Source organism: Sus scrofa, chromosome 13, assembly GCF_054392235.1.
Source record: "Sus scrofa isolate SSC_HxYL_T2T_F1_AM1 chromosome 13, Sscrofa_HxYL_maternal_Yorkshire_Landrace_v2.0, whole genome shotgun sequence".
Classification (NCBI taxonomy): Eukaryota; Metazoa; Chordata; class Mammalia; order Artiodactyla; family Suidae; genus Sus; species Sus scrofa.
In genome coordinates this window covers 131,356,211-131,375,434 of record NC_139395.1, presented here as the reverse complement: position 1 = coordinate 131,375,434, position 19,224 = coordinate 131,356,211, and the positions used below count along the sequence as shown (strand labels likewise).

Here is a 19,224-nt window from a genome sequence, read left to right as displayed (position 1 = left end):
TGGCCCTTCTTAGCATGGATCCTATATGATTGTCTCTTATTAAGTACTTTTAAAAATACTTATATATCTAGTTGCAATATAAATTCTTTGCTAGCAGAAACCAAGTATCTCTTTTTTCTTTCTTAACTTTATTCAAATTTCTGAGACTTTTCCCTTCCTCAAAGTTCCCACATTAGAAATAAAAGAACACTGTAGGCAGGAATTGTATTTAGGTATCCTTTCTATGTAGATGAAGTTTAGAGAAGACAGTCTGGCTGTGTTGAATGATAGGTGATGGTCTTGAAGTTGTGTAAGTGTTATAAGCATTCTGCTTTTACTTACATGTGTGATTATTTGGAGGGAAGGTCTTGGGGGGTTACTGATGTAGATTATGGAGGGGCTAAGTTATCCACAAACTACCCCTTGTTTAGATTCACATTCATCATTGTAGAGCTTAGTTTTACTTTGAACTGTATTGCTCCAGTTGCTTTGTTGATTCAGACTTCCTGGAAGAGAATCAAAAACCAGTTCTTGGAAGGGACAGCAGTAGTGGAAATGGTTCAATAGATGTGTTGACCTTGGTTCCTAATGACCATTTAATTTTAGTTAAAATTACTCTGGATTTTGATAGGATCGTTTGTCACTGTGCTTAAAGCATAACAAGTACTAAATAACTATTGACTCAGTGAAGACAGGGATCCCCTAATGGTTGATCATGATTGGTTGGTCAATTGAGAACTTGATTTCATTGATTGTGGCTATTCTCCAGTCCTGAGCTGGCTGGCATTTATAATGAGAGGAGCCAGCCTCTGTGGCTAGAAATAGATACTTTAACCTTTCTCTCCTCTGTTTTCTTAGTTCTAGCTTACTTACCCTTTATGCTTCTATAACCCTGAACTGCTAGGATATAGCTCCCAAGACACTTTAATTTCTTTCTCACTTCCAGGCCTTTGCCTGGATTCTTTGCTGCCCTTGCACAGTTCCATCTTAAAGGATGGAACTAACACCCGATCCTTTAAGACAAAGCAAATAAAAAAAAAATACCTAAAGACAAATGACAATGAAGACACAGTGAGTCAAAACCTATGGGATGCAGCAAAAGCAATTCTCAGAGGGAAGTTTATAGCAATACAGTCTCACCTTAGGAAACAAGAAAAATCCCAGAGAAACAAACTTACAGCTAACGTCACTAGTGAAAGAAGAACAAACAAAATGAAAAGTTAGTAGAAGAAAATAAAGCATAAAGATCAGAACCCCCCCCAAAAAAAAAGTGAGATAGAGATGAAGAAAAAAATAGGGACAATGAAAGTAACAGCTGGTTCTTTGAAAAGATTAACAAAATTGATAAACCTTTAGCCAGATTCATCAGGAAAAAAAGGGAGAGGGCTCAAAGCAATAAAATTAGAAATGACAAAGGAGAAATTACAACTTACAACAGAGAAATACAAAGGATCATAAGAGACTACTACAAGCAGCTGTATGCCAATACAACGGGCAACTTAGAAGAAATGGACAAATTCTTAGATAGATACATACAACCTTCCAAGACTGAACCAGAAAGAAATAGAAAATATGAATCAACCAGTCACAAGTTCTGAAATTGAAAGTGTGATTTTAAAACTTCCAAAAAACAGAAGTCCAGGAAGGACCAGATGGTGTCACAGGACAAGTCTATCAAACATTTAGAGCAGAGTTAACATCTACCTTCCAAAAAATTGCAGAGGAAGGAATACTCCCAAACTCATTCAGTGAGGCCACCATTACCCTGATACCCACCAGACAATGACACCACAAAAAATGAAAATACCAGGCCAGTATCACTAATGAACATAGATGGAAAAATTCTCAACAAAAATATTAGCAAACTAATATATTGAACCCAACAATATATTAAAAGGATCACACGTCACAGTCAAGTGGGATATATCCCAAGGATGCAAGATTCTTCCGTTTACAAATCAATCAGTGTGAGACACCACATTAACAAATTGAGGAATAAAACCATATGATCATCTCAATAGATGCAGAAAAAACTTTTGACAAAATCCAACACCCATTTTTGTTAAAAAAATTCTTCAGGGTTGTTCCTGCTGTAGGGCACTGGGTTAAGAATTTGGCTGGCTCTGTGGCAGCAGGGGTTTGGTTTGATCCCTGGCTCAGCTTAGTGGGTTAAGGATCCGGCATTGCTACAGCTGTGGCTAGGATTCAGTCACTGGCTGGGAACTTCCATATGCTTTGAGTACAGCTGAAAAAGAAAAACTAGACAAAAATAAAAACTCTCCAGAAAGTGGGCATAGAGGGAATATACTTCAACATAATGAAGGCCATATATGGCAAATCTATAGCTAGCATCATTCTCAATAGTGAAAAGCTGAAAGCTTTCCTGCTGAGATCAGAAACAAGACATGGATGTCCACTCTCACCATTTTTATCCAGCATAGTTTTGGAAGTCCTAGCCCCATCAATCAGAGAAGAAAAAGAAATGAAAGGAATCCAAATTGGAAAAGAAGAAGTAAAACAGTCATTGTTTGCAAATGACATGACACTATACATAGAAAATCTTAAATATGCTGGCAGAAAACTGCTAGAGCTCATCGATGAATTTGGTAAAGTTTCAGGATATAAAATTAATACACAGAAATCTCTTGCATTCCAATACAGTAACAGTGAAAGATCAGATAGAGAAATTAAGGAAGCAATCCCATTTACCATCACACCAAGAGAATAAAATACCTAGGAATGAACCTACCTAAAAAGGCAAAAGACCTGTACTCTGAAAACTATAAGACACCGATGAAGGAAATTAAAGATGACACAAACAGATGGAAAGATATACCATACTTTTGGATTGGCAGAATCAGCATTGTCAAAATGACTGTGCTACCCAAGGCAATCTACAGATTCAGTGCAACCCCTATTAAGTTACCAATGGCCTTTTTTGCAGTACTAGAAAAAAATTTTTTTTTAAATTTCTGTGGAAACACAAAACACCCTGAATAGACAAAGCAATCTTGAGAAAGAAAAAAAGAACTGGAGGAATCAAACTCCCCAACTTCAGACATTAGTTCAAAGATACAGTCATCGAAACAATATAGTACTGGCACAAAAACAAAAATATAAATCAGTAGAACATTATTGAAAGCTCACAAATAAACCTGCATGTCTTTGGTCACTTAATCTACAACAAAGGAGGCAAGAATATACAATGGAGAAAAAACTGTCTCTTCACTAAGTGGTGCTGGGAAAATTGGACAGTTACATTGAAATAATGAAATTAGAACACTCTCTACCCCTATACACAAAAATAAACTCAAAATGGATTAAAGACTTAAAACTAAGACAAGATACTCTAAAATTCTTAAGGAAGACATAGGCAGAACAAACACTCTGACATAAATCACAGCAATATCTTTTTGATCCATCTTCTTGAGTAATGAATATAAAAACAAAAATAAACAAATGGGACCTAATTAAACTTAAAAGCTTTTGTACAGTGAAGGAAACCATAAACAAAATGAAAAGACAACCCACTGAGTGGGATAAAATCTTTGCAAATGAAGCAACTGACTACAAGAGATTAACCTATAAAATATACACAACTCATACAGCTCAATATATATATAAAAAAACCCAGTCAAAAAGTGGGCAGAAGATCTAAATAGACATTTCTCTGGAGAAGTAGACAGATGGCCAAAATCACATGAAAAATGCTCAACATCATTAATTATTAGAGAAATGAGTCAAAACTCTAATGGGATAATCATCTCACATCTGTTAGAATGGCTATCATCAGAAAGTCTACAAACAATGCTGGAGAGGGTGTGGAGAAAAGGGAACTCGCCTACACTGTTGGTGGGAATGTAAGCTGGTGAAACCACTATGTAGAACAGTATGGAGGTTCCTTAAAAAACTGAATACAGAACTACCATGTGATCCAGCAATCCCGCTCCTGGGCATCTATCCAGAGAAACCCATAATTTGAAAAGATCCATGGACCCCAGTGTTCACTGTAGCACTATTTACAACAGCCAAAAAATGGAAGCAACCTAAACGTTCATCAACATAGGATTGGATAAAGAAGATGTGGTGCATATATGTAATGGAATATTACTCAGCTATAAAAAAAATGAAATAATGTCATTTATAGCAACATGATGGACCTGAATTATCATACTAAGTATAATAAGTCAGAGGAAGACATATCATATGAAATCACTAATATGTGGACTCTAATAAAAATGTTACAAAAGAACTTATAAAACAGAAACAGACTCAAGATTTTGAAACCAGTTTATGGCTACCAAGGGACAAACAGAGCAGGGGTGTTAGATAAATTAGGGGGTTAGGATTGACATATACACACTACTATATATGAAATGGATAGGTAAAAAGAACCTACTCTATAGTACAGGGAACTATACTCAATACTGTATAATAACCTATATAGGAAGAGAATCTGTAAAGGAATGGATATATGTATATGTATAACTGGTTTACTTTTTTTTTGTCTTTTTTTTTAGGGCCCCACTCAGGGCATGTGGAGGTTCCCAGGCTAGGAGTTGAATAGGAGCTGTAGCTGCCGGCCCATACCACAGCCAGACAATGCCAGCTCCAAGCAGCATCTTCGACCACAGCTCAGGTGGGCAATGCCAGATCCTTAACCCACTGAGCAAGTCCAGGGATTGAACCTGTATCCTCATGGATACTAGTCAGGTTCCTTAACCGCTGAACCACAATGGGAACTCCTAACTGGTTTACTTTGTTGTACACCTAAAACTAACACAACTTTGTTGAGTCAGCCCTTCTCCAATAAAATTTTTGTAAAAAAGACAAAGCACAAACTCTTAGTTCTTCCTAGTTCACTCATTGTCATCATTATTATTAACAAAAGGAAACACTTCAGTTATTAAGTTTCTCCTTATGTGTGGTTTTGGGATAACATGCTTTTCCATTAGTCCATAATTTTAGAAATGTTCTTTTAACCTTTTTTTCCTGATGAATTATAGAAATAATATTAAAGAGAGAATGAAATGCTTTTGATAGAGACCAAAATGGATTTAATATAACTTTTTTCTAGACTCAAATGAACCCCTCGCCATTCATTGACCTTGGGTTTTGTGTTCCCCTGTCAAGTGGAGATCACCACACCTATTATTATGTAGGTTTGTAAGGAACAAAATGACAAAATGTTAGTATCTAGTCCAGACCTCAGCCCAGAGTGGGGTACTATTATTGTTAATAACCTAGTAGAGGAAGGAGAGTCAGATGGTAAGATTTTCCCCTAGCTCCTCCTGACCCACTGTGTCTCTTAGGTTAGTCTTGAACTCTTCCAGACAATGGTTAAGATGCAGAACACTCCACTGGTGTTGAAAGGTCCTGGAAGCACAGTACAGAAGGACTGAAAAATTCCCCCATGACTTAGCATAAGCTACCGTTTGTTCCTTCCAGACAGACACACATGCTGACTCATGCCCCACTTGGAAGTGCTCCCCACTGCACAAAGGAGAGTGAGGTCCCTGAGGGATTCGTATTCAAATAATTGAGCTTAGATTAGTGTTTGGGGAATAAATACACATTCTAGTAACCTTGTAGACTCAGTGAAATGATACAACATACACTTATTTAATATCTAATTTATAGACTGCTTATAGAAATTTATGAAAAATAGCACCTGGGGATCTGAGACCAAATCTGTCACTAAAACTCTTTTCATGATCTGAACCAAATATGAAGAAAAGTTGGTATATATTGTATTACTACTGATTTGTAAATCCCAAACTTCTTAAGTGCCACAGTTAATTTTTAATAAGTACGTTTTTCTAAGCCAGTTGTAAATTAATGTCAAAGAGCAAAATAATGTAGCAGATAAATATTTAGTAAAGAGGAAAATCTTTTAAGTTACATAAAATCAGACAAATGGAAATATATTACTTTTGTTTAATTGTGAGTAGACACAGGTCAATGACAATAATCTCAAGATTAGAGATTGCACATTAATTCTGGTAAGATCCCCCAGCCTGCCCTCCTGGCCTTATATCCAACTACTTTTCACCATCCCCTATGTGTACATGCTACTCTGTCTCTCTCCATTTCAGGTACCTGGCAGAGACAGTGTTGTTGCTTGAATTCCTCTGACTCATTGCACATGCCTGGGTTTTCATGTCCCCTTTTTCTTAGAAGTACCCATCCCCGCAAAGCCTAGCACATGGTATGAATGAGCCAATTTATACATTTATTTGAGCTATAATGATTTTTATAGGCACAGTAGGAGGAGCTGTTGGATGGCATTCTTGTTTTAGGAAGTTTGAGACTGGTCCCCCACCAAAAAAAAAAAGAAAGAAATCAGTTAAACTTTTGCATAAAAAGGTGTTATGACATCTTGCACAAATTGTGTATGTTGTTATAATGGGAAAAGGACTTTTGACTTCCTCTGGATGTTTAATAAACTATGACTGTGTAAAAGTGTCATTTGGGAAATTTTCTCTGTTTATGTCTCATATTTGATGATATGGCTAAAGTGTATTTTTATTTGTAAATGAGTAATGTTGCTTCTGCTTTGACTATCCTATTAGGGACTTGAATGAAAGATTTGAATTCCAGTATTAAATGCATTTTTGGTGATACTTTACTCATTTTAAAATTCTCCTCAATGTTACTCCTACCCTCAAAAACCTATTCAATTACAGTTCTGTAAATGAAATATTTATTGATTTTTAAAAAATATTTCTTACTGCCTTGTACAGATTTATTTCAGTATTTCAGATAAAGACACACAAAAAAAGTAAACTGATAATCTACCTTACATTATCTTTCCTCTTAGAATCATGGAATGTCAGGTCTGGAGGGGGCTTTGAATTTGGTACCTAGCTCTAGATCAAAATCCTTCTGGACTGTAGCATTCTAACTCATTGCTTCTTGAACAGTAGTAGTGTTCATATAAATCACTTGGGCATGGTGTAAACATGCAGCTTCTGGAGTGAGGTCAGGCTCCAGTTTAGTTTTAAATGACCCTCAGAGAAGACCCTTTTCCAGCTCCTTTTACTTCTACTAGTTGGAAAGCAAACTGAAGGAGACAATGGGATAGGTTGCCAGGTTAAATACAAGACACTTAGGTAAATCACATTTCAGATAAACAGCAAATACTTTGTTGGTATGTCTCAAATATTGCATGGCATGTCCTTTTACTAAAAAAAAAAAAAAAAAAATTGTGTTGTTTAGGTGAAATTTGAATTTAACTGAGCATCCCATATTGATACTTGCTAAATCTGACAACCCTAGATGGGAATAAAGAAAAGAAAAAGAAAAAGAAAAAAAAAAAGAGCCTGGGCTTTGGCATTAAGATTCAGCCGACTTTAAAAAAAAAAAAAAAAAAAAAAAGAGTTCCCATCAGGGCACAGTGGTGGAAGCAAATCTGACTAGGAACCATGAGGTTGCAGGTTCAATCCCTGGCTTCTCAGTGGGTTAAGGATCTGACCTTGCTGTGGCATAGGCTGGCAGCTGTAGCTCCAATTAGACCCCTAGCCTGGAACCTCCATATGCCATAGGTGTGACCCTAAAAAAAAGATTCAGCTGACTTTTGAGTCTTGGCCTGTCATTTACTAGCTGTAAACAAGGCAGTATCATGACCTAGAACCACTGTTTCCTCATCTATAAAAAGAGAGTTAAGAACACTTGCCTTGTGGGGTTGTTGGGAAGATTAAATGAGTTAGTTGATGCCTGTAAGGTGCTAGGCCCATAGCTGGTGATTAATAATAAGGACAACAACAGACACTGATGAGGTTTGCCCATCCTATCAAATTTGAAAGACAACATTGGATATATTAGGAAGTAACATTTTACTGTTCTATATTTTCATGTTGCTACAACATAAAAAACTATTGCCTGATTTTAAGGAACCCTTGTTTTCTATGAATGATTTTTATCTGTCTTTCATAATTTAGTATGTAACAGAATCACTTAGGTGACTTGTTAAAACACAGATTAATGAGCCCCCAACCCCTAGAGATTACATTTCATTTGAGTAGGACCCAGATGATGCTCTTGCTGCTGGTCTAGAGGCTGAGATTTGAGAATCACTGATCTGTTACTACAAGCAGTCTAGCTTTTCACAGCTATACATGCCTTGTGTGGTTAAAGTGGTGCCACCTACTGGACAAGATAGAAAAAATTGCAGTAGAAAAGTATAGCTTTTTTTTTTTTTTTAATGATCCTGAGAGTTCTGTGAAGATCTTATAAATCTTTGTACTTTTTATGAACTGAAAATAGATAACTTTTATCATGACACAGGAATAACATTTTGATTTTTAGTGTTTCTTTTTTTTAAGTAAAGAAAACATTAGGACAATCTGCTTACAGCTAAATGCCTAAGGGCTCTACTACAACTAATTAGCTGTACTGCTGCCAATTACTTGTTGATTTCTACTCCTCTCAACTGCATTGCAGGAAGGAATAAATCCTGGTACAAAAGGCACAAAAAACACTTTCTATTTGGATCCCTATTTATTTATCTACAAAATGAAAGAAAAGATCTCAGAAAGCATTCTCTAACAGTCTATGATTCTACTCTAAAGATATTTTGCTTACTGTAGCCTCAGAAAGAAGAAAGAATCATACTTAGAATAAAGATCTGTTCATCATGTAACACTCTTGTTTTTATAAAAACTAACCTAAGTAATTTTGGGACTCTGAAGTACCTTTGCCTTTTCTTTTGAAGCCATAATTTCTCTATTAGTAAAATAATAACAATAATAAAATCAATTTCCCTTTTAGAATTTTTTAAAGGACATAACCTAAGTGGAAATAGTTACATTAGTTTGCTAGTGCTTCCATGGCAAAGTAGGACAGATAGGATGGTTTAAATGACAGAAATTTTTATTTCCTCAGTCTTGGAGGCTGGGAGTATGAGAACAAGGTGTTGGCAGGGTTGATTTTTTTTTTTTTTTTTTTGAGGCCTCTCTCCTTGCAAATGGCTGCCTTTCTCTGTGTCTTCACATCATCTTCCCTCTGTTTCTATTGAGCCCAAATTTTCTCTTCTTATAAAGACATCAGTCATATTGGATTAGGTTCCACCCTAATGACCTTTTTAAAGACCCTGTCACCACATGTAGTCACATTCTGAGGTAGGGGGATTAGGGCTTCAATGTACGAATTTTGGGGAGATAATTCAGCCTATTACAGTTGCTATTTAAAGCATTTAAATTATTTTAAAACAATCCATTCCTTGGGTTTCATTTCCCATAATTGTAAAACAAAGTTTTCCTGAGGGAATCCTGAGTGACTTCAACTGTAAGAATCTGTTGTGCTCTCATTTCTCTAACTCCTCACAGTCTATAGTGAAGAAGTTTCTCCAGCAACCACTTTGTCCAGGTCCTAGAAGAGGACATCATCTGCATTCAGATGTCATAGAAAGAGTATAGAGTCAGATGACTGGATTTGATTCTAATCTAGTGAATTTCATATTGAGAAAGCTTGAGTAAAATATCCAATCTCTTTGAGCCTCAGTTTTCTCTTTTGAAAAATGAGGCTATAGCATCTGCTGTGAAGGTAATGGAGGTAACAGGCCTAAGGCACCCAGAACAAAGATCGCTTAACATCTGGGTCTCAGTAAATGGTAGTTACACATTGCAGTCAGCCTGGCCTGCCTCTCCTAAGGAAAAATGAGTCTTGTGGAAATGTTCTGATGGCATCTTGGAGACTGGGCCACATCCTTCCTTAGGGGACTGCTGCAGCAGGTTTGTTTTTGGAGTCGCACTGCAGACATGGAGAGCAAAGCAGCCACCTCTCTTCCTGCTGCAGAATCATGACTTGTTCTGCATGGGACAGGCAGAAAAAGACTATTCCAACAGCTGTCCATCATTATAACCTCCTGTGCTTTTTTCAAGCCCCAGAATTCCAGCACTAGCATCTCACTTTAGAATGGCCAGTTCTTGGAGCTCCCCCCAGGAAGGTAAAGAATGATGTGTCAGTTTCAACAGCAACTCTAAAGGAAAGCTCCAGGAAAAAACAAACAAAAAACAGGCTCTAAAGAATACAGTAGTTTAGAGTTCCTGCTGTAGCAGGTTAAGGATTCGGTGTTGCTCCAGCTGTGGAGTAGGTTACTGCTGTGGCTTGGATTCAATCCCTGCCCTGGGAACTTCCTTGTGTGGCTAAAAAAAAAAAAAGAAAAGAAAAAACGAGTACAGTAGGTAAACTTTCCCAATGCCAGACCACCAGGCACAGCTTTGGGGAATCTTAAGCTACTTTAACCCACTTTCATTGTTTGAAAATTAGCCACAATTCAGGCTACGAAGTGCTTTCTGAGTAAAGTTTTCATAGGAGGGAAAGCTGTCATATCATACTTAGGCAATTACAATATAACTTAAAATGTGAAAAACAAAGACATTATTAAATCTAGCATGCTTAAAGTAACTATCTTCATGGGTTTTTTAAATAGAATTTCCAGTCTAATGCATACACACACATATATATATACACACACACACACATATATATATATATATTTTACAGAGCAAACATTATATTATGAAAATACTTTCCATTATACTCTTTTCACTGAATCTTATCTAAGAAGCATTTTCTACATATATCACTTTGATGGTTGAATTATATTCTATAAATTAGACAAAAATTTCCCCATTCTCCTATCTCTGAGCATTTAGGTTGCTTCTAATTTTATAAATGGTGTTACAGTTTGCATCTTTGCTCATATATTTCCTACTTCCTCCTCTCAAGCCATTTCCTTAGGATAAATCTTGAGAATTGGGCATGAACATTTCTGTGTACATTAGACTTTAGAATTAAGTGCTGCTAACATTTTTACAAAGTGCTATAGTCTTTAATCTTTGAGTCTCTGTAAAAGACTGCCTCTCCTATCATTAAAATATTTCATACTGAGGCATAGAAGAGAGTGCCATCTGCTGCCTTGAAAACATTACTTTCTGCAATTTCCTGCTTATTCCTGTAGATCAGGGTCAAATACCAGCCAAGATAGGGTCTGTTTCCAGTTTGGGTATCACATGATAGGAAGAGTGACAAGTTACCAGGTCCAGCATATCCCGTATTTATGATGTAGAGGGCAGCCAGAAACTATTTCTTACTTCTTTTGGGAAACAGTTGGTTGTTGTGAGTTTGTGATGCAAGCCACTGAAAAATGATGTGTGCTGTGCTCTAGGCTGTTGGTTGCTCTTTGCAGCCTCTCTTCCTCTTTTCACCAGTACAGACCTAACCACCTATGTCATTAGATTGCTCTTTGGTCCAGCTATATGCTTCAGCCATATTGCTTTACCTATGAAATGACTTTTTCTCAGTGGCTTTGGATTCTGATTAGCTTTGGAGTTTCACCTCAATGCTCTTTTTCTTATCTGTGCAGTGTTCCTTATAGCTGCTACCACATCACCTTCCATGACTGCTCTTTATTTATTATATGGACTTTTTCTAAAGTGCAAGTTGAGACTATTTTCTGTGTTACAAAAGCCTTTTTATTACTTGGCTCCTTAAGATTTATCCACCCTTACCACTTATAATAAATTCTTTGTCTTAAATACTCTGGGCAGTATTGATCAATAGAAATACGTAATTTTAAACTTTCTAGTAGCCACATTAAATAAGAAAAAGCAACCAACCAAAATGCCACAAAACAACACTAGGTAACACAGAATGCTATCATTTTAACATTTGACACACTGCACACATCTCAGATGTTCAACAGACATATATATTCCCAGCTCCAGAAGTTTCAAACTATGTATAAGCTCCCCAATATAAGAGTTTTGTTTTAACTTCCATGCCTTTGCATATACTCTTCTCTATTTCTGCCTAGTATAAACTTTCTCCAATCTAGGAAACTCCTACTCAACTTAAAAAACCCAGCACAGATATCCCTTTTCCAGCAATTTTCTCTTAATGTTACTCATCCCTTTCTTCTCTCTTCTGCCACCCACTTTGTACATACTTCTGCTTTATATTTATCCCTGTCCCTTCCAGGACATTAAGTCCTGTTCAAAACATCCACAAGACATTTGGTCCATAAAATATTTGGCCCATGCAAAATGTCCTTGTTTGGTCCTATGTAAAACATCCATGAGCATATTTGGTCCATGCCAAATGGTTTTGAACAAAACTAAATATCAAGGACCTTTTAGTGTGAACCAAATGTCTAATGGACCTGTTGGACAGGACCAAATGTCTGCCAGCCATCACTCTTTATTGTAATATATTGATTTACACTTGTAAAAAATTATTCATAGCTTTATACTTAATTCTGAGCTTCATTAGGACAAAGATGTTCACATATCATCCCTGTATCCTGAGATTCACGAATGGAGGACATTCTTACTATCAATGTTCAATAAATGGGTGAATAGATGAATATCTATTATTTGAGCTACCATCATCTATGTTGAATGCTTATTCTTTATTCCCATATCACTGTAGAGGGCTTCAATACAAGCCTGATGGAAAGATTTACCCAGACAACACATTTTTTAAATTGCTCCATCTTTGATCAGACAGAAACAAAATTAAATAACTAGGGTGGGAGTTCCCATTGTGGCTCAGAGGGGAACGAATCCGACTAGGAAACATGAGGTTGCGGGTTCGATCCCTGGCCTTGCTCAGTGGGTTAAGGATCCGGCGTTGCCATGAGCTGTGGTGTAGGTCACAGACGTGGCTCAGATCTGGTGTTGCTATGGCTCTGGTGTAGGCTGGTACCTACAGCTCCGATTAGACCCCTAGCCTGGAAACCTCCATATGCTGTGGGTGCAGCCCTAGAAAAAGACAAAAAAAAAAAACAAAAAAACCCCAAAAAACTAGGATGAAATTCTTGGCGTGATTTTGATGCCTGTTTCCACACAGATTTCTTGTGTGTTTTATGAAAATTGGTTTTTTTGTTAAACTGAGAACACTATTTTAAAGCATTCAAATGTGAAAATCTTCATTCTTTGAATAAGGCATTTTCTTGTCAAAAACTCCACCTTCACAACAGCTGCTCAGATGTGTAATGAGGGGTAAGACAATTTCATTTATAGCTGTATTAAGTTCCCTTTTTTCATTGAAGTCTCTTATGTTTCTGGAAGAAAGCTATTGGAGGAAGGCTGGAGGAAAGATTTCTGACATGATATTTTTGGAAAATATAAAACATTTGCTTTTCTTTTTATTCTACTTCATTTCATCTGGTATAATATATTTTTTTAAATGAACACCTTAAAATTGTTTAAATTCCCAACAGTTTGTGCTGTGAAGCAGCAATATGACAGGTCTCATTGTATGTATTGTACTATCCTTGTAGAATTATGTGAATGACAAAAGATCAAGTGTAGGTTTGAAAATGTTGTATACCATTCAGAACAAGTTTGCAACAATATGCCTGGATGCGTTTTTTTCCTAAGATTAGAAATTTGTTACTGAGATCAGGTAAAATGTAAATATGAAATATAATAAAATGAAAATGAATATATTTATGCATCCATGCCTGTCATTTAGACTTATTTAAATCTATATACAGTGTATGCATAGACATATGTATCTCTTTAAGTAGGTCCGTTTTGTACTCTGTACGTTAAGTAGGTCCGTTTTGTACTCTGTACGATAGATAGATAGTTAAAATGCCAGGGATTAATTGCTTTTTAGGGTTTACAAAAATATTTAGGAGTTGAAAGATAAAATTTACTGGCCCTCCAATATGAACAAATAGTAAATTAAAATATTTAATTATATCAAATATAACATCATAAATGGGACTAATAATATTCATAAATATTTTATTATGTTTGAATAATGAGTTAAATTTTTTCACATCACAAAAATGTTTGTGTTTGTGCCATGACTGCTAAATAATTGAGGATCATAACTGAATTAGTCAGGCTCAAGTAATTTAAAAAGAAAATTATAAAAATACTATAAAATTTTAAAGTGTTTTCTGAAAATAATATATAGTAAAAATATTTACTGGATGTAGGGACATTTTAATAGATTTGATACAATGTGATGTATATAGCCTTAGACTCAAGGAGTTATTTCTTAGAAAGCTTGTGGCTGTTTTATAGTTCCTTTCTTTCAGAATATTCTGACTGATTGTTTAGCCCTGTTAGCCACAGAAATAATAGACTGTATTGGAAATATCACAGTACTTAAAAATCAGAAGCAGTTTCAAGCTCTATCATGTGCTGACTGGGTATCAAGCCTTTAATAAAGAGGGATAATGATGCCTGCTCCCATTGAACATGCTGGTCCTTCTGCCTAGAGTGTTTATCTTCCCTAGTTCTACCTGAAAAAATCCTGTTAGGCTTTCAAAATCCAGTTCATAAGTCAGCTCCTACAAGAAGCTTTCCTAGATCCTTCCAGATAGAGTCAATCATTCCTTCTTCTGCCTTTCATACTTACTGCCACTCACTATAATACATTCATTTTCTTTTTTAAATTAATTTTTTTATTTTTTACAATGCAAAGATATACAGGTTTTATTGGTTTTTTAAAATAAGAGTGTAGTTGATTTACAGTGTTGCTTCAATTTCTGCTGTAGAGCATAGTGACCCAGTCATACATATATATACATTCTTTTTCTCTATCTTTCATTGTGTTAATTCATTTATTTTCATGTCAGTAAAGACTAAGAATAAATGATATATTCACAAGAAGAGTACATTTTGAACCATAAAGCTCTTAAAGAATTTTTTTAGTAGATATTGCACATTTCACCAAGTTGTAGCTCTTGTACTCAGAGAGCTTAGAGTATTATAAGTATTTGATAATATGGCTGTTTGTTTATTTCCATATTCAAAAAATGTTTATCAACCACCTCACACTGGTCAGAATGGCCATAATTAATGTCTACAAATAAAAAATGCTGCAAAGGGTGTGAAAAAAAGGGGACCCTCCTACACTTTTGGGAATGTAAATTGGTACAACAACTATGGAAAACAGTATGGCAGTTCCTCAGAAAACTAAATATAGAACTACTATTTGATCAGCAATCCCACTCCTGGGCATCTATGTGGACAAAACTACAATTCAAAAAGATAAATGCACCCCTATATTCACTGCAGACTACTCACAATAGCCAAGACATGGAAGCAACTTTGGCAGATGAATGGATAAAGAAGATGTGGTACATGTAAACAGTGGAATACTATTCAGCCATAAAAAGAACAAAATAATGCCATTTGCAGCAACATGGATGGAACTAGAGATTCTCATACTAAGTGAAGTAAGTCAGAATGAGAAAGACAAAGAGTGTATGATATTTATATGTGTAATCTAAAATATGGCACAAATGAACTTATCTACCAAACAGAAATAGACTCACAGACATAGAGAACAAGACTTGTGGTTGCCAAGGGAGGGGAGGGAGTAGGATGGATCAGGACTTTGGGGTTAGTGGATGCAAATTACTACATTTAGAATGGATAAGCACTGGGGTCCTATTGTATTGTACAGGGAACTATATCCAATCTCTTGGTTATAGATAAGCCATGATGTAAGATAATATAGGAAAAGGAATGTATACGTATATGTATAGCTTAGTCACTTTGCTATACAGCAGAAATTGGCATACCATTGCAAATCAACTCTAATTATTTTTCAAGGCCTTATGTCCCAAATGCTGTGTATGAAATATATAGCAAAGGGAATAAAATGTTTCAAAAACGTAATAAAATTTAATAAATACTAAAAGCAAGTGAATAAGACAAAAATTTAGTGACAAGAGTTCTGGAATTGAGAATGTACATCTCAGATGCTCACAATCAAAACAAATAACAGGTTGGGAACTATGAGAGAATCATAGCTACTCCCCTGCTGTATTAGTTAGCATCATATCCATGTGGAAGAGAAAGTGGAGTTTGATAGTATAACTAACTGAATATCCTTTAGGTGTCCTTTAGATTTGATCATATAAATATATGTCTGATATGCTCCATTTCATTCTCATTGAGAAGTGTGATTTCAATTATTCTTAATAAATCCTCTTGTCCTAAAGCACCTGGTCAAAAATCCCTGTAAGTTATGTATGGTTAATTATATAAAACTGAGTTGAATGGCTGAAGGTCAGGATTTTAGGACCCACACAGGATACATCCATGAAAGCTATGTCCTCTATAGAAATATGTTGTCACAAGGTTTATTTCTGTTTCTATCTATTACCTCAAAAAATTTCCCCCAGGCCTTTGTTTCCTTATTTACCCTGTGTCTAGGGCTTCCACATCCTTCCTCAACCACTGCCCCAAAGCTGATCCAGACTTATGGTGTGATACGTGGTTAATTAACGGGTAGGTATCTAATCATTATGAAGAATAACTGATTTGGCTTTTTTTCATTTGTTCATTCATCCATTTAACATTTACCGAGTATCAGTTCTCATGCTAAGCTCTGCAAAGACAGAGATGAGTAAGTCCCAGCATGCCTTCACTTGTGATTCTACCCCAAATTTTTAAACTCAGTGCAAAAAATGCTATAAGTGTCTTTCCTTTCCTTTTCCCTTTGGCTGTTGATTTGTTCATTAGCCTTTTGGAATTCACATCCAAAGGACCTAAAGTGGACTGGGTTTAATGGTGGCTTCTTAGGTGACAATTGCTTCTGCTAATCATATGCTGGTAAAGATCCCAGAGAGATCTTTAGGACTGGAAGTTGGTAATGTCATTACAGACCAGAAGATAATTAGTGCATTTTATTTATTTATTTTTATTTTTTTATTTTTATAGCTGTACCTGTAGCATATGGAGGTTCCCCAGATAGGGGTTGAATCAGAGCTGCAGCTGCCAGCCTGTGCCACAGCCACAGCAACACCAGATCCGAACCACATCTGTGACCTACACTACAGCTTGCAGTAACGTGGGATTCTTAACCCACTGAGGAAGGCCAGGGGGGATAGAACCCACATCCTCATGGACCCTATGTTGGGTTCTTTAACTGCTGAGCCACAATGGGAACTCCTACTTAGTGCATTTTAAAAGAACATTTTGTTGGCTACTTAAATTGTAATTTCTGGTTTGAAGAATAATGGTTCACAAGTGGTTTCAGTATTATATTTATTGACTAATTTGTAAGAATACCTCAAAATAAAGATATACAGATGAAATAACTAAAGTAATTTTCATTACACATTGTGGAGCCAAGAAAAAAATGCCTTGTATTTTTGGGGAACTTATTCTTAATTATGGGGGATTTGTCAAAATAAAAACTACATTAGTAAGGCAATGAAATGCAGCTTGAATTTTTGTTGATCATAAGACTTTTTATAAAACGAATTGGTCTGTTTTACAACTGATTTGGGTTTTATGGTCTCTCTTGCACATGAAGAAAAAATTTGAAAACCTCCTCTTGAACATTTAATTCTTTCTTATCACAGGGAGAGCCCTCCTGGCTGGAGTCCCAAAGACTGAGTGATGTCAGCAGTGGTCTTATGTTCAGGGCACCTTGAAGGTCCTCAGATTCTGCTCATGATTCCTCCATTTTGGGAAAGATTGTGGAAAGGAATAGGGAACAGCTAGGGATAAATATTCGTCTCTTTTCTTGTTTGCCTTTAAACTCAGAAACATACTCCAAATCCGAGTATGCTACCAAGCATTAGAAAAATGCTCCTACAACAGGGATTTTTGTATCTCACTTTTCCTACGGGAGGTGATTTGAAACAAAAAAGCATTCAGTACCCATAACCTTTAATATTTCATCAGTTATAAGATGTACTGTTTCCTCTGCACTTGAACATCTCTGAAATTGGGGCCCAAATGGCAATTGATGACGTTTTGTGGTTTAATTGGCTGCATTTTTGTCTTCTCTAAGTGGTAGATGAAACAATAATTGTACTGTCACCTCAAATTAGATGATGATATCATACTAGCTGTGTGAACTGTGGGCAAGTTACTTAAATGCTATGTGCCATACATCCAACACTGATTCTCATGCAGAGCACTTGGCACATAATAAACTATAGAAATAAAATTGTATGCTTTTTATTATATTGTTTCATATTTCTTCTTACATATCTCTGTGATACAGAGTGGAACATAAATTAGATTAATTATTCACTTTAGTAACAGTATGTGGTGTAAATACTTAGTTGTTAAATTATTACTCCATCATGTATTGAATTATTTTTATTATGAAAAATGATCATAGGATGGACAGGGAATAAAGTATGGAGATGAATAATAATACATGCTTGCATAATATCTTCTGTCTTTAAAACCACTTTGCAGTCTTATCCTCATTTGTGAGTTTTACATCTTCGCCAACATCTTCGCCATGAGGTGAAGAACAAGGTATTATCCTTCTTTTATGGAAGGGAAGAGTGAGCGACTTATTCAAAGGCATTCAGAGACTTTTCTAAGTCCTGGTCCAGAGCTCTCTTAAGCCTTTGAAATCTCTCCCACACTCACAGCATCAACTCTCACTACTTTTATATTGCCATTTAATTTCCCGAAGTCCTCTCTCTTATTTTTAAGATATTCCTACTGCATATCTCACCATCACCCCCAGCATATCCACATAAACCTATTGTCTTTTCCCTGTACCAAACACAGGTTACTTTGCCCTGTAACAAACAAATCTAGGTTACACTCTAGGTTTACTTCTTACCAGTGTAGCTTTTCTCTCTCAGAACTGTGGAGTCATATTTAACTCTTCCGCTTCCCTCAGCTTCCTCCCTCACAATTATTAATACTAATTTCTTTCCATCATTCCTATGTAATACCTTTCCTCTAAGCCTCCAGTGCTATCTTTTTCTAGATAAGAATTTTACAATAGTCTCTCAGTCCCCCAATTCATTCTGTACGCAGCTGGCTTAATTAACCTTTAAAGACTCATTTTGGAGTTTTTGTCGTGGCTCAGTGGTTAATGAACCCGACTATAATCCATGAGGACAAGAGTTTGATCCCTGGCCTTGCTCAGTAGGTTAAGGATCCAGCATTGCCATGAGCTATGGTGTAGGTCACAGATGCAGCTCAGATCCAGCGTTGCTGTGGCTGTGGTATAGGCTTGCAGCCATAGCTCCAATCCAACCCCTAGCCTGGGAACCTCCATATGCCATGGGTGTGGCCCTAAAAAGACAAAAAACAAAAAAAGTTCATTTTGTAGATATAATAGGCTCAATATTGGGAAGAATTAAATCCAGGGACTAACACTAAAGGATCTCAAGTCTGGTTGGTACTCCTTTGTGATCACGGAGGGCTTGGCAATGATAGACCTAGTTGACCAAGAGAAACTAGGATTGTGTGTCCAGCCAAGAAAAGATAATGCCAGTCTAGACAAAGG

General features: G+C 36.2%; 2 protein-coding genes across 15 annotated transcripts in view; one reads left to right on the top strand and one right to left on the bottom strand.

The window, feature by feature from the left end:
• LOC106505748 (uncharacterized) overlaps positions 1 to 19,224 on the bottom strand; it is a 1,225,997-nt gene that overhangs the window by 36,621 nt on the left and 1,170,152 nt on the right. The window lies entirely within an intron of this gene.
• The window catches only part of LOC106505750 (uncharacterized), a 742,696-nt gene that overhangs the window by 391,371 nt on the left and 332,101 nt on the right, over positions 1 to 19,224 (top strand). The window contains exons 7-8 of one of the 12 annotated variants that reach the window (XR_014824348.1): positions 15,021 to 15,181; positions 16,167 to 16,241. The exons of 10 other annotated variants lie outside the window; for them this stretch is intronic. The gene's annotated coding sequence lies outside the window, so the exon portion shown is untranslated. Of the gene's footprint in view, positions 1 to 15,020; positions 15,182 to 16,166; positions 16,242 to 17,320; positions 18,839 to 19,224 lie in introns of all 12 variants that reach the window. One more of the 12 variants, XR_014824351.1, reaches the window with a different exon arrangement.